Below are 17,456 nucleotides of genomic sequence, written 5' to 3' on the forward strand. Positions count from 1 at the left end.
AAAGAGTAGTACAAGTAGTGCTAATTATACTAGTCATTTACATTATAATCAAGCTTATGCTTATGTGTATCAATAAAGTTTGTAAAAAGAAGAAGAATCAATATCGAGATTATTGAGAGTATCTGGTACTCAAGCCTTCTAAAGACCATATAAAAATTCATTGATACAAAATTGATAAAGCTATTAAGATATAAATAATGTGATATTTAATGTGTTAAAAATGTATAAGCAGGAATAAGACACACATTTTGGCATTTACAATGCATGACGATAACTACCGTAAGCACATAATACTAATACAAACCCAGATATAAAATATGTTCATTTACTGGTATATAAAAAACCTTCAGATTATACGTAAAAATAGTATTTTATAAAAAAAAAATTAAGATTTTTTATTTCAGCTTTTGGCAAAGCCCAGAAGAGTGCACTGTGATTTCTATGGCAACTGCAATTTTCTAAATTACTAGTGATAAGACTTTTTTGAAGTCTATTAAATTTGAACTGTGCTTATTTCTTTGAAGGTTACCAGCAGATATAGAAAATAAAAGCTCAAGGCTGTTAACTCTTAATGGCTGCTTGAGGGGAAGGATGACTCAAACGGGGTACTTTTTTTTAGGATTAATGTCTTCAGTAGCTGTTCTTTTGGGTATACGACAAATGAAGCAGTTCTACAAGCATTTTTTGTATTGATGACAATTTATAACCCGATAGATTTTTTTTTTAAGTTTTCAATTCCAGTACTTTATAGTTTGTTTGTTTTTTTACACTATGCATATAACACATACATTTTAGACTGTGGACACACTTTTACTTAAGTACTGTATGTGTATTTTTGGATAGCAATCATTTTTTAATAGGTTTTCATTAAACATTTTGCACCATGTGGCCTCTGCAGATTCTATGGATCACAGTACAAGCTGCAGAAAGCCATTCACAGTCAAATCCATTAGAACTCACCTGAGAACTCAATCTCAAGCCATCCCTGTGCTCTCCTGAGTGGTGATCTAAGCACCATTGTGATCAAATCACTTGGATATAAGCACCATTGTTCAGCTTCAATAATCACTGAGGAGAACACAGGTGCTTTGATGATTAGTCAGGAGAATATAGAAGTAGCAGGAGATCGAGCAGATTAGTTCTTTGCTCTGAATGGCGTTCTGTGGCGTGCTAGATACTGAGATGCAAAGAAGCTGCAGCAGCCAAATGGAGCAACACTTTTAATAACAACAACTCATAAAATGTTTTGTAGCCAAAAAGTCAGCATTTCAGTATAACAATGGCCATACTTTTGTAATTGCATATAATTAAAGGTTTTCTATAGTTACTGAGTTATTTAATAAAATCTATCTCTAATGCGCCACCTGCTGTTTACTCTTTTTCAAATTTCTCTGTCCTGCTCACAGCCACCAGCTGCAGCATAAGGCCTCTTTCACACGAACTTATTGGTTCCGTTCCGTGCATTGGGGACCGCAATTTGTATGGAAAAAATCTGTGCGGCGGCCGGGACGGATCCATACCCATTCAACTTGAATGGGTCCGTGATCCAGCCGTTCCACAAAAAGATAGAACAAGTTCTATTTTTTTTTGTGCAATGAAAGCACAGATCAGAACCCCACAGAAGCACTCTGTAGTGCTTCAGTGGGGTTCCGTTCCGTGCTTCCGTTCCGCACATCTCCTGATTTGCGGACCCATTCAAGTGAATAAGTCTTCATCTGTAATGCAGAATGCACACGGCTGGTGCCCCGTGTAGTGCTTTGGAATATTATTATTAATAATAAATAATAATAATAATAATATATTATTATTAAACTACATTGTTCTTAGAACTAGAAATGTTAAGAATTTTATGTTCTACTGTTACAAAAAAATTATAGCAAGAATATTATCATATGAAATAGAATAGGCATATAAATTATAATATTAGACAGCTGCTTTTTGCAGGTGTAACCATGGTTTCACTAGATGACACACAGTCTACACTGACCTGTATCCCACATAAGTAGGCATTTTGTCCATAGAGAACAGATCATTAGACAATTTAATTTACAGTTGCATAGCAGCACAACAGTAAAAAAAAAAAATTATAACTTTTGGAGATAATATATGTGAAACTTTTTATTTGTTTTTAAGGCAGAACCATATGCCTTACTGATTTCCATTGTTCATAGTGAATTGCAGTTACTTTCTAGCTGAAGTACAGAATTGTCTAGAAAATACAAGAAAAGATCATCACTCTGTGGATCATAGGCTGGTCGACAAAGGTGTGAAGTATTTTGGAATCTGTCTTTTTTATATTCTTTTTTTTTTTATATATATATTCTATTGAAATAAATGCATTTTTATCAGACTAGATCGACTTTCTCTTTTCTCATGTTCAGAATTGTTTGTGTATAGAGATACACTGCCTGTCCAAATAATAAGTCGCCACCTGGATTTAACTAAGCAAATAGTTATGAGCCTCCTATTGGATAATTACTGCATGGGCGATTATCTTTTAGCTGGCAACAAGTTATTTAACCCAAACTGATGCAATGAGTTGCGTCTCATTTTTTAAACAACCATGTCGAAAGACACATCTCATGGTCGTGGAAAAGATGTTAGTCTGTTTGAGAAGGGTCAAATCATTGGCATGCATCAAGCAGAAAAAACATCTAAGGAGATTGCAGAAGCTACTAAAATTGGGTTAAGAACTGTCCAACGCATTAATAAAAACTGGAAGGATAGTGGGGACCCATCGTATTCGAGGAAGAAATGTGGCGGGAAAAAAATCCTGAATGATCGTGATCGGCGATCACTTAAACGTTTGGTGAAATCAAATCGAAGAAAAACAACAGTAGAACTCAGGGCTATGTTTAATAGTGAAAGTAAGAGCATAATAAGAGCATTTGCACAATGCAAAAGGAACTCAAGGAATTGGGACTGAACAGCTGTGTAGCCGTAAGAAAACCACTAATCAGTGAGGCAAACCAGAACAAAAGGCTTCAATTTGCTAGGGAGCATAAAGATTGGACTCTGGAGCAATGGAAGAAGGTCATGTGGTCTGAGTCCAGATTTACCCTGTTCCAGAGTGATGGGCGCATCAGGGTAAGAAGAGAGGCAGATAAAGTGATGCCCCCTCATGCCTAGTGCCTGCTGTACAAGCTTGTGGGGGCAGTGCTATGATCTGGGGTTGCTGCAGTTGGTCAGGTCTAGGTTCAGCAACAGTATGTGCTCCAAGAATGAGGTCAGCCGACTACCTGAACATACTGAATGACCAGGTTATTCCATCAATGGATTTTTTTCTTCCCTGATGGCAGGGGAATATTCCAAGATGACAATGCCAGGATTCATCAGGCTCAAATTGTGAAAGAGTGTTTCAGGGAGCATGAGACATCATTTTCACACATGGATTGGCCACCACAGAGTCCAGACCTTAACCACATTGAGAATCTTTGGGATGTGCTGGAGAAGGCTTTGCGCAGCAGTCAGGCTCTACCATTATCAATGCAAGATCTTGGTGAAAAATTTATGCAACACTGGATGAAAATAAATCTTGTGACATTGCAGAAGCTTATCGAAACAATGCCACAGCGAATGCGTGCCGTAATCAAAGCTAAAGGCGGTCCAACCATTTTTTTTTGGTGGCGACTTTTTTTCGGGATGGGGAGTGTATTTGTGAAGTGAAGCCCTAGGTATTTGTTAAAGCATGAATTGAATGAATTAGGGCATTAGGAAATTGAATTATGAACAATTGTCTAATATGCATGTATTATTGAAAGTTCTGCCTTTACAAATGTGTAATGAAAGATTACGTTTCTCTCAAGTGCACGCCTAGGGCCCACTGGCAGCTTTCCTCTATACCTAGAAGTCATCTCAGCTCTGGCCGTGTCTATAATGATAAACTGGGGAGTGTTTTTTATAATCTATCAAGATTTTTATATGAACATAGGCTGGTTAAGGTGCTGTACATTAAATATATGTATATAGTGCAGTAAGTCTGTGTTATGTGCCACTTGTGTATATGGTGGGAGACTAGGGGCCGACCTTGCTCAGGGGCCCACCCGGGGATTCACCTGTACCCCTGTGGGCCATTCCAAGCCTGGTGATAAGCACCTGGTACACGTATGTGGTTCCTCTATTCTACTAACAAATCAGTAGCAAATGAAAGTTTGATTTTCCTAGTTTTTTTTACTCTTTTACTCTGATCACACCTACTTCTTAAAGGTGTAGTCCCTAATAGAACAAATGGACATAACAGATTAACGTAATCCTAGGAATAGTCTTAGTATTAGCAAGGTTGGAGAGCTAGATTAAAGAAAGTCTTATGCTTTGTACTAGAGATGAGCAAGCCACTCGAGACTGGGTTTGCTTCAGGTACGCCACATTTTTAAAACTGTTTTAGTTCTGATTACCCTGAAAATTGGTTGCTCCAATTGCCTTGAAAATTGGTATATACCACCCTCTAGTCACCTAGGAATTTGTAAGAAAACTTGTTATCTCTTTTCATTTCCCTATATATCTTCATTTTCATTTATTTCTTATGATTTATTTTTTCCCTCTCCCCTCCCCAAGCTCTCGAATGCAAAAGTTCCGAGTGACACTGGCATACATAGCTATTGATAAACACACGTTTGATGGCGTTAACATACAGCGTGTTTAAACACACACACACCCTCCACCCCCATATGTGTTATGCTTTTTCATACTCCAAAGCTTCCAAAAATTGTCCCTTATCGGGGGCAGATTGTGTTTAAGCACACACAGTGTTATGGGATTTTAAAAAGTAAAAGTAGCTTGGCGGATAAGATGTTCAAAAATGATGCCTTGACAGGGTCGAAATGCTGATTGTCAGAAAAAAAAGTGGCCTAAAAAAATCCTCCCTTTTAATTGGGAGCAGTGCAGTGTTGATGTGGAAAGCTACGGATATGGTGGCATGCAATGCATCTACAATAGTAGTGGAAGCTGGGTGGGGTAGTTGGTTAGAGTTTAAATTACGCCCACTCCCAGTGTCCTGTGCGGGTTATAGCTTCTGTCTGGCTCAGAGGAAGGAAGGAAGGATTTGCTGTTCCGGCTCAGTAAAAGATAAGTTGGTTTTGTTTACTTGTGGTTGCCTGTCTAGGCTGTTAGAGAAAAAAAGAGACAATGCAGCAGCACTCTGCAAATCAGACAAAGTACAACAATGCTTACAAAAATTATGGTGCTAATACTACGCTTATATATAAAAGCGAGATGCTTGGACAATGCATTTTGTACAAAACCATCTAAGCCAGTCTGCCGAACGTCAAGGCGACCTCTGTTAGACGGGTCCTAACACTAAATACTACCTGTTATGCGCCATAATGACCGCCATAAAATTCAGGGAGTGTTGGACCCACATGCATGTTGGATCCACTCTGCCTTTTTCCATTTTTTGTGCCAAAATGGCCTCCATTACAAGGGATACAGGTACAAACATGCATGCTGAGCCCACTCTATACCCTTCCATGGCAGCGTGCACCTGCGCACTGGGAGGTGCTGACTAACCCCCTTTTTTTGCAGATTTACAATGCTGGAGATGTGGCACTCCAGCGAGTCGTGCACTCCTGATTAGCCTGTCTGCCCCATAGGCTGATTTTAATTACTTTTAGTATAAAGCTAAAGCCTGCTCTCACTACATTCATTGGAAGCTATCTAGCACCAGGAAGGGTATAGAGTGGGCTCAGCATGCATGTTGGTACCTGCATCCCTTGTAATAGAGGCCATTTTGGCACAAAAAATGGAAAAAGGCAGAGTGGATCTAACATGCATGTGGGTCCAACACTCCCTGAATTTTATGGCGGTCATTATGGCGCATAACAGGTAGTATTTAGTGTTAGGACCCGTCTAACAGAGATCGCCTTGACGTTCGGCAGACGGGCTTAGATGGTTTTGTACAAAATGCATTGTCCAAGCATCTCGCTTTTATACACTCACCTAAAGACTTATTAGGAACACCTGTTCTATTTCTCATTAATGCAATTATCTAGTCAACCAATCACATGGCAGTTGCTTCAATGCATTTTGGGGTGTGGTCCTGGTCAAGACAATCTCCTGAACTCCAAACTGAATGTCAGAATGGGAAAGAAAGGTGATTTAAGCAATTTTGACCGTGGCATGGTTGTTGGTGCCAGACGGGCCAGTCTGAATATTTCATAATGTGCTCAGTTTCTGGGATTTTCACGCACAACCATTTCTAGGGTTTACAAAGAATGGTGTGAAAAGGGAAAAACATCCAGTATGCGGCAGTCCTGTGGGAAAAAATGCCTTGTGGATGCTAGAGGTCAGAGGAGAATGGGCCGACTGATTCAAGCTGATAGAAGAGCAACGTTGACTGAAATAACCACTCGTTACAACCGAGGTATGCAGCAAAGCATTTGTGAAGCCACAACACGCACAACCTTGAGGCGGATGGGCTACAACAGCAGAAGACCCCATCGGGTACTACTCATCTCCACTACAAATAGGAAAAAGTGGCTACAATTTGCACGAGCTCACCAAAATTGGACTGTTGAAGACTGGAAAAATGTTGCCTGGTCTGATGAGTCTCGATTTCCGTTGAGACATTCAAATGGTAGAGTCCGAATTTGGCGTAAACAGAATGAGAACATGTATCCATCCTCTGATGGCTACTTCCAGCAGGATAATGCACCATGTCACAAAGCTCTAATCATTTCAAATTGGTTTCTTGAACATGACAATGAGTTCACTGTACTAAAATGGCCCCCACAGTCACCAGATCTCAACCCAGTAGAGCATCTTTGGGATGTGGTGGAACGGGAGCTTCGTGCCCTGGATGTGCATCCCTCAAATCTCCATCAACTGCAAGATGCTATCCTATCAATATGGGCCAACGTTTCTAAAGAATGCTATCAGCACCTTGTTGAATCAATGCCACGTAGAATTAATGCAGTTCTGAAGGCAAAAGGGGGTCCAATTAGTATGGTGTTCCTAATAATTCTTTAGGTGAGTGTATATAGGCGTAGTATTAGCACCATCATTTTTGTAAGCATTGTTGTACTTTGTCTTATTTGCAGAGTGCTGCTGCATTGCCTCTTTTTTTCCTCTAGGTCTTTGCCATGGCAGCGTGCACCTGCGCACTGGGAGGTGCTGACTAACCCCCTTTTTTAGGCTGTTAGAGAGACGCCGGCCCCCTCCAGGTCTGAGGGAGCAGGCTGCCTCTTTCCCCCATTCACCATCTTAGGGATTTTAGGGAATATTCAGCCTAGGCATGGGGACACGTTCATTCCCACCTTTAGGGTCTGAACGTGGGCTTAGAAGTCTAGGGAGAGTTGGTAGGGATTGTCAGGAGGTGACCTTTATCTCCAGCTTCTTGCCTAGACACTTGTTTGTTTATATTCTGTGTATCTTGTATCCTGTCCGCCGTGACACTTTGATAGCGAAGAGCAAAAGCATGGCAATCCAGTAATCATCAGACTGCTTGATGACGATGATCCGCCTGTCACTGCGTAAGCAAGTGAGTCTACAGGTCTCCATTCTGGCCAGCATGCCCGTGGAGTCAGTTCTTTTAAACTCTGCTCCCCCACTGAGATAATTGTGTGTCCTGGCTGGTGTAGCCATCATCATCATAATCCTCTTGTTCCTCCAACTCTAACTCCTCTTCCTCCTCCAGTTGCAGCACCTCCTCCTCCATGGGAGTTTCTCATTGTGGGTCCCTAACAGCTACAGAGTAGACATTAAGATGCGTTAGGGTACTTTCACACTTGCGTTTTTCTTTTCCGGCATAGAGTTCCGTCACAGGGGCTCTATACTGGAAAAGAACTGATCAGGTATGTCCCAATGCATTCTGAATGGAGAGTAATCCGTTCAGTTTGCATCAGGATGTCTTCAATTCAGTCGTTTTGACTGATCAGGCAAAAGAGAAAACCGTAGCATGCTACGGTTTTATCTCCGGCTAAAAAAAACTGAAGACTTGCCTGAATGCCGGATCAGGCATTTTTTCCCATAGGAATGTATTAGTGCCGGATCCGGCATTCAGAATACCGGAATGCCGGATCCGTCCTTCCGGTATGCGCATGCGCAGACTGAAAAAAAGGTGAAAAAATAAATGCCGGATCCGTTTTTGCCGGATGACACCAGAAAGACGGTACCGGTATTTCAATGCATTTTTTCGACTAATCAGGCATTTTTAAGACTGATCAGGATCTTGATCAGTCTTACTAATGCCATCAGTTAGCATACATTTTGCCTGATCCGGCAGGCAGTTCCGGCGACGGAACTGCTTGCCGGATCTCTCTGCCGCAAGTGTGAAAGTAGCCTTAACTGTTCTACTTTTTTCTCCTCAAAAATGTCTCTTCAAAAATACATATGAGGGGGATGAGGGACAATTGCAGCATGAATGGCATGAGCTGCCACTTCTGGACCTGTAAAAAACACATGTTCCCTGCTGAAGAGGTCTGGTGCATGACAAAATCGTTCATGGCTTTCTGCTCCTCGTACAGATGCTCAAGCATGTGCAATGTTATATTCCAGTGAGCTAGAATGATGTGGATTAGGGGGAATAGCTGCAGACCATTCTGAGTCTGCAAGTCCAGGAGATCGTTCCTCACCACATAAGAATGGCTGAAAAGAGGGACAGTCTCCAGGTCATTGTCAGCACTTTGTGTAAGCCAGTGAAATTTTTTAAAAGGGTATGTACGGAGCATACGTATGTTTTCCCCCCAGATTCATGGCGGCCGGCATGTTGCGTCCATTGTCGCTGACAACCTTGCCCATTTGGAAACAGCAGGGTGACAGCTGGCGGGATGTTTGCAGATTGATGTACTTTAGCTACTGTACTAATTGCCTGTATGGCTACTCTCTTCCAGGCCGATCAGCTCCAACACAGTGTGGCAACACTTGATTTAACACGTCATAGGAAGGAGGGGAAGCGGGAGCGACGTGTGCCCTTCTGTTAGGGATGGGACCATGGAGGAGGAGATGGAGGAGGCAGATAAGTGCCTGCTGTGGGAACCAGCCGGATGATATGGTGGGGAGGTGGTCAAAAGGACCTGGTCATATTGCTGAGTGCTGCCTCTCCACTGCCGCAAAAAACATTGACCCAGTGGGCCATGAAAGACAACTACTGCTGCTGCCCATAACAGCAGCTCCAGGTGTTTACCATGGAATGCAGCTTGCTGTACAGTGAGAATCGCAAGGAGCGGCATGTGTTTTCCACCAGGTGAGAGTACAAGGCATTACTATAATGGTACTGCAGCAACTGCACCACTAACAACTTGGCCAAGTTGGGATTAAGCTTGTAGACAAGCTAATTGCTGGTGTAGAAAAGTTTTTTCATGGCCAAACATTCCGTTATAGATGTCTCACGATGGAGCTGAGGACAAGGAGGAGTCTTAGCAGGAGAAGAACAAGGTGATAATGATGACAAAGATACTGTATTACTTGGGGATGTGGGTTGGCTGCCACAAAGAGGACCAGAAGGAGGACAGATTGGCTAGTTGTATTTTCCCAAAGGATCCATTGATGCTGCCTCATGTGCTGCAATATACTTCTGGTACCTATCATTGTGTTTGAACAGCCACTGCTTGTTTTAATTCTGCAGATCTTGCACACTGCTGTGGTTTTGTGTGCCCGCCATGTGGAGAGAAAAATGCCATAAGGGAGTTGCTCACACAGAGCTAAAGGTAGCCGAGCTCAGCTTAGCTCTGGCACATTTGGCCCTAACCCACACACAGTGTCAATGGCATCACCAGATCCCTAAGCAGACGTGGCCCTTTCTTTCTTTGGGAGGTATGTCGCCTCTGCTCTTTTTTGCTGCCACCACTGCTCTTCTTCACTAATGTTGCCTCCTTCTCAGCACCCCGATCTGGCTGCCAGGTCTTATCCAGCACACAATCGTCATTGGAGTTCTCACCCTCCCTGCCACTTTTAACAGACTGTGAGATATCATGGTGGGCTCTTGGGCCCCCTTTTACGACTTTGTATTTCCCCCGACTACCACTGTCACTGCCCCCACTACCAGTGCCATGGATACAGGTGCCACTATTACCATCAACATCAACACAGAAATGCATGGGTCCCCAGCCTACTCCCCAACCTCCTCCTCAGGGCAACCCAAACGATGACAGCTGTCACACAAGCCGTCAACAGGGAGACCCTCTTGACTATTTGCAGTAGGATGTGGTATTTCTTTTTCTACTTAGGAAAAAGGAAGACTGAGAAGGCACCACTGAAAGCCTTCTCTGGGGCTGCAAGGAAGAGGAGCAGGAGGAACGCTGTGACCTCTGGCTCCATAGAATGGTGTCGGACTCTAAAATCACTTGCACATTGTAACGGATCACCTGGCACCCTGACTGGGTACCTCCGTTGATGGATGCGCCTAGCGTTTTCCTGAGGTCTCCAAGTACTCTGGCAGACACCACCATCACCGAACCGAAGAAGCAGATAAATCCTCTTCAAATATATGAATGCTGTAGACAGTGGAATAGGAAACCATACGAATAGGTTTACGATCCTAGCAGTCAAACTGGAACAGCATACCATAAATCCTCCCCCAAGAATGAGACGACACTTCACTTTGAGGGTTAAAACAGGAACTAACTTTATTTAGACATAGCACACTACTTTAAACTCCACCAACAGCCTCATTTACATACAATAGGGCACATAGAAGATTATGGTACAAGGAAGGGTGGGGGCCAGACAATAGCAAGGGCTGATGGGAGATGGAGGAGGGACAGAAAAGCAATGCATTTAACATAGTAAACATTACAGCCAGGGCAAGATATATACAGTCCACAACACACAGCAATACAAAATACCACATGCCCAAATTGCAGTCCACGTACAAATTCACCAGGGGCCATAGTCAGCAGGTAGGAGGCGGGCAGCCAGGCCTCTCCAATGCCCAGTGGCGAGGTGGGTTCCGCCACATTTCTCACCTGCTGTGACTGAGAACAGGACTGAGCCATCCAAACCACAATCTCATCCTCTTTCTCTTCAGCGATAATTTTGTACCATTCTGAAGCCAGCAGGGACAACTGTGGCCTAATACTACCACCACTACTACTACTATTACTACTACTACTTGTGGCCGGATAGCTGGTTCTGTTACTACGCACATTCTGGCTCTGGGTCTTTTGTTTGGAACCCTTCTGTAGCCTGGACATTTTTTGGCCTCAGATAATGTTGTATATTGGTGTACTAATCATCAACAACCCCAAAAAATAAATTGGAACCGTATGGAGACGGAAATAAACAGAAGCGGATTTAGGCCTAAATTCGTTATCACAGATAATTTTGTGTGTTACCCTATATGCTGGTTTGAATAAATTCAATAAAAAAAAAATTGGAACTGTGTGGAGATAGAAATAAATGGATTTAGCACTAATATTAAGTTATAAACCACTGATGTTTTGTCCGCTACCCTGGTTTTTAAAAAGTAAACAAAAAAATAATGAATTAACAATGTGAGATGCTCTGACACGTTCGGACTAGTATTTCAGGTGTTTGGACTGAGATTTTAAATGCTACATCGATGGTAGGACAGTTTTGTACAGTTTTGTGCTTATTCAACCTCCCACCTCAAAAACAGGATTTTTGTTAAAATGGTAATAAAGTGAAAGAAATGTCCTGGCAGGTAGCTGCTTTTGAGGTTTTCAGCAGCTGCAGCAGTGCTAGGAGGTACACCCAGCCTCAGCTCCTCAATTCTCACTCCCTGGCTGACAGCTTTCCCTGCCTTTCCCTATTCTACACACACTATTCTTCTTCTTCATTGCAATTCTAGCATTTTCTTTTCACTGTCACTGGCAGTTAAATACAAGCTTAATTATGATTTTTGACTGTCCCTGACTTCCTAACATAATTTTTCTGGCAGACACTGTAAGACCCATCCACCCTTATTCACAGCCCAACACAGAATGACGTTCTGCTAGAGCACCTCCATGCCTGCTGCAGCACTGATTGGCTCACCTAGGCTGTCTGACGGCCTATGAGTTAATCAGGGCCAGCCCTCCCTCCACTTCCTCTTAAGGTCATGTGAGCACCCTTCTTCTTCATCTCTAGTGCTTTTTTCCCATCAACATGTGCAGTAAAATAGCACTGAAACAAACCTGAAAAGGTTCAGGTTTGGCTGTCATCCAAAACATTGCAAAGTTCATATTAAACCTGGTTCCTTTACAAACTGGTTCACTCATCTTTAGGCTAAGTTCACACGAACGTGCGTGACCGGTGGCCGTATTAAAGTGAATGGGTCCGCGATCCGATGCGGCTGACCTACGGCCGGCGAACAAGCATTGCGGCCTGCTATTTGCGGCCCGCTTCACAGGCACGGGTCACACACGTTCGTGTGAACCCGGCCTTACTCTGTACCCTAAGGGGTTGTCTCATCACACTAAGGTACTAAGGCAAAATGAGACTAAGCCCCGACTACCAGGTGGCTGGGAGACAGTGGAGTGGCCCAGCACTCTACTGTTTCCGGGGCTTAATTTCATCTCGTCTTGGTAATAGCAAGATGATAGAACCCCTTTAAGGCCCCCATACACATTAGTGTATTGTTTGCCAAACCAAACAAGAACAGCTGGTTTGGTTGACAATCTAATATGCATAGAGAGTTCACAACTCTGTCCCAACCAATACTGTCATTGGAGAGAAGGATTGGGTGAACTTAATTTTTTCACTCAATCTTTTTGTTCCCCTAGGAGATAAGCCACAGCCAAAAGTGTCTGGCTCCCTCCTTTTTCCCTATTGACAACACATACTTATCCAGCCATATATGTATGTGTATGGTGGAGTCAGAAGAGATGGCCAACAGCTCGGCCATTTGGCAGACAGCTATTTATGGTACATGGTATATGACCTATATTTAAATGGGCATCCTGCAATACCACACCTCTTTTGCTGACGAAATACTCAGCCACCTCTGATCTCCAGAAAGTTTTCCAACATGAAACATAAAGCCAAATCAGCCCTTCAGTGGCTGCAGAAGAATAAAACTGATGGAGTCTCCAGACTGAAATGATCAATTAACATCATTAAGCATACAATGACTTAAAGGGGTTCTCCGAGTTATGGAAAAAAAAGATATAGCACTTTAAATCTGATGGTCAGCGATATATATCTAAGCTAAGCAAGTTTTAGGCAAAAAATATCTATTTCCTCATTTCCCTGGTTCTCTTCTGGCCCTTTGTTTACTTGCAATAAAAACAATCTCTGCCCCTCCCCCTGCTCTGCTAAGGTAGTGAATACAAGAGCTGCCCTGAGTGACATGTCTGCCTGCTGGGAGACTCTGCAGCATGTTGTATGTGTGGAACTACAAGTCCCAGCTATATAATGACCCTGCTAAGGGAGTGAATACAAGTGCTGCCCTGAATGACATGTCTGCCTGCTGGGAGACTCAGCAGCATGTTGTATGTGTGGAACTACAAGTCCCAGCTGTATAATGACACTGCTAAGGGAGTGAATACAAGTGCTGCGCTGAGTGACATGTCTGCCTGCTGGGAGACTCAGCAGCATGTTGTATGTGTAGAACTACAAGTCCTAGATGTAAATTACATTGCTAATACTCCTGTGCCCAGCATTTGTCTCCTCACTGCCTGCAGCTACACACTAAACACTTCAGCCCTGAGTTTGTGCAGCTGAAGGAGTTAAGAATCCTGAGAGAGAGCAATAAGCAGCAGCCGGCAGTGCAGGGGGGCGTGGCCAGCACAGTGACATCTGGTGTACAGATCTCTCAGGCTTGTGCACCAACATTATCAGAGCAGGGAGAGAAGCTGACATCACAGGTCATGTGACCCTCAGTGAAATCTGAGAAACAAACCACTGGAGATAAAGTCAGTTAATTGGAAACCTGTTACATTTGCCTAGTTAGAAACATAAAAAGAATTTTAAAAAAACTCGGACAACCCCTTTAACATCATTGAGCCAGTTTGGGAAGAAGAGACCCAAACATTTCATGCGAGACAACAAAATAATTTTTAGAAATGAATTTGGGTACCAAAATGGTTACAAAATATGCACAGCATATACATAAATATACAGTGTGCCACAGGGACATGAGTGCAGATATAGCCGAATGGGTGCAGTAGTAGTTGTACTCATGATTCTGTAGCTCTGTCGGCTTGTGTAGTTACAGGAAGGGCACTTTGGTTCTTCCCCATGAAGAGCACTCCGGTTCTTGGAATTCTCTTGCCTGATGGCAGTCGAGGTGCCCTTAGTGTTGATGGTTTTACTATGCAAAGCAGGGTTCCTGTTGTTATCATAATCAGTGATGGTCAGTTCGCAGTGTTTGCCAGCGAACACATGCGGGCTGCCATCTTTAGTAAGGTAGACTCACCCGTCCGGCGATGCACAGGTGATCCCTTACCTGTGCCGATAGCCGGTCAGAAATCAAATGCATTCACCTGGAGCAGGCAGTTCCAAGAACAGCCGCCGGGGGCCTTCATTGGGCTGTTCTCGGAACTGCCTGCTCCCGGTGACTACATTTGATTTCAGACAGGCTCCCGGCACAGGTAAGGGCTCACCTGTGCATCGCCGGAAGGGTGAGTCTACCTTACTAAAGATGGCAGCCCGCATGTGTTCGCTGGCGAACACTGCGAACTGACCATCACTGATCATGATGTCAACACCTTGTGGTGTAAATGTAGTTCAGAAAGCAATGAAGAGGCCAAGTTAGTTGCAACAACTTCATGGTACTTTATTGCAGCAGTCAATGGATAAATCACACTGGTATGGTGTACATCAAATGCAGTTTTCACTGTTGGCATGTCCAATTTGTCAAGTCTCATACCAACATAAAAAGGTCAAAAATCATTCACTGGGGTATAGGACATGAAGAATTTAAAATAATGGCAGCTGCAACATACAAAGCTGTCAAATAAATGGAGGTATGGTTGAACACTGCCATTGTAGCCGAGCAATTGTATTTTGGTTTAGTAAATGTCGTACAAGATTTACACCAGAAGAGCACATCTGCTTTACACCAGTTTTGACCATGATAAACCAAGAAAATTATGCATGAGATGTTTTTGGACTAATTCTACTTTTCTATATTGTATTAGTCCATCAAGTTCAACCAAGGGATAGGATCTGTGTATAAATGCACGCATTTGTAGGAGGAAAGTGTCCCATGCCATTGAATAAAAACCTTACATTAAAGAACCACCCATTTTTTTTTTTTGTTTTTTTTGCATATACTACTAAGGGTACTTTCACACTTGCGGCAGAGGATTCTGGCCGGCAGTTCCGACAATTTGTCATACGGATCTGGATGCGGATCCATCTGACAAATGCATTGAAATACCAGATCTGTCTCTCCGGTGTCATCCGGAAAAACTAATCCGGTATTTATTTTTTTCACAGATTTAAAGGTCTGTGCATGCACGGACCGGAAGAACGGATCCGTCAATGTGACAATTTTAATGCCGGCACTAATACATTTCAATGGAAATTAATGCTGGATCTGGCATTCCGGCAAGTGTTCAAGATTTTTGGCCGGAGAGAAAAATATAGCATGCTGCGGTATTTTCTCCGGCCAGAAAACGTAAGAGGGACTGAACTGATGCATCCTGATACATACTGAATGGAATGCTCTCCATTCAGAATGCATTAGGATAAAACTGATGTGACGGAACTCAATACCGGAAAATAAAAACGCTAGTGTGAAAGTACCCTAAGGCTAAGTTCACACTTCAGTTATTTGATCAGTTATTTCCATCAGTAATTGAGAGCCAAAAACCAGGTGTGGGTCAAAACCACAGAACAGGTGCAGATCTTTCCATTATACCTTATATCTGTGTAGACTTTAGGCTGGGTACAGACCTGAGCGCATTTGATATGCGCGTTTAACGCGCGTTTTTGTCGCGCGTTTTTATGCGCGTTTTTTGCAATAGTAAACGCGCATTTGACGCGCATTTGTGTGATTGACTGCAGTGTCCTATGGCCACAAACGCGCGTCAAAACGCCCCAAAGAAGCTCAAGAACTTGTTTGAGCGTAGGGCGTTTTTCAGCGCGTTCAAACGCGCTGTAAAACGCTCAAGTGAGAACCAGGGCCATAGGGAAGCATTGGTTTTCATGTGTTGAGCGTTTTACAGCGCGTTTGAACGCGCTGTAATAGGCTCAAGTGTGAACCCAGCCTTACTTCTGGTTTTGGCTCACAAATCACTGATGGAAATTGCCAAACACTGAAGTGTGAACGAGGCCTAACGGATGGAAATAACTGATCAAATAACTTAGGTGTGAACTCAGCCTAAGGGCCCTTGCACACGACCGTATGCCCTCTGAGACATACGGCCCGTGGGTGGGCCATATGTCCCAGGGCGGCATTGATCGTGCGCACTGGAGCACACAGCATCATAGATTACAATGATGCTGTGGACGTTCAGGCCTCCCGCGCGGCTATTGTCCCGCACTCATATGAACTTATGAGTGCGGGACAATAGTCCCGTGGGCAGCCCAACGTGCACAGCATCATTGTAATCTATGATGCTGCTGTGCGCTCCCGTGCGCACGATCAATGCCGCTCCGGGACATATGGCCCGCTCACAGACCGTATGTCTTGGAGGGCATACGGTCGTGTTAAAGGGCCCTAAGGGGATGTTCACATCAACTTTTTTTTTTTTTTTGTTCTTCTGATCTGTCAGAAGAACAGAAAAAAATGATCCTGTTGCATCAGTTGACATCCATTTGAGAGATTTCTGTCCGAGATCCGTTTTTTAGACAAAAAAAAAAAAAAGAACCTCAGATGGAAATTGCTCAACGGATGTCATCTGATGCAACAGGATCCTCTGCCTAACTGATGATCAGAAGAACATAAAATGAAACGGAGATGTAAATTCTTCCTAACTCACCACCAGTAATCTAGCAGCATAGTTTGATATATAACTCAGTCACTCCATTGTGGCTGACTTTCTGTGAACTACAGGATGACATCATCACAAATCAAATCTCTCCTAGAAACTCTCGGGCCCTTCTCTTGCTCATACTCCTCTGTATATGTTTTCAGTATTCTGTTGAAGATATAATGTCTCCACCATCTAAAGAAGGAGTGCAGACACATAGCAGGTAAGTGTATACTGTGATTACCCACAGTTATACAGTATATACCTCCTAGCTCATACTGTCTGCCTGTACTATTTGTGTGTGCTGACTCTCCAGTATAGTTCTATGAGACGTAGCATGTAAGAGCTGACAGAGGAGAAAGCTGACAGGACAGAGAGAAGAGACAGTCTAAAGCTGCATCACATAGGAGAACAGGGATCCCCTGCAGTGTTAGGGGATAGCAACTGGGTCACTAATCTGTCATGGATGCCATTACACAGAGCAGTGCAGTGTGGTGAGACTCTTCAAAGCCAGTACTGATCAGAAATGAGGGATTCATTAGGAAAGGGGAGAAGGAGTCAAGATGGCTGAAACCCCTCGAATGACACATCATATGAAACAGGTATACACATGGCATACACAACAGCCTATATCTTACTCTTTAATAATGGCGTATCCTGCAC

This window comes from Bufo bufo, chromosome 5, assembly GCF_905171765.1.
Source record: "Bufo bufo chromosome 5, aBufBuf1.1, whole genome shotgun sequence".
NCBI lineage: Eukaryota > Metazoa > Chordata > Amphibia > Anura > Bufonidae > Bufo > Bufo bufo.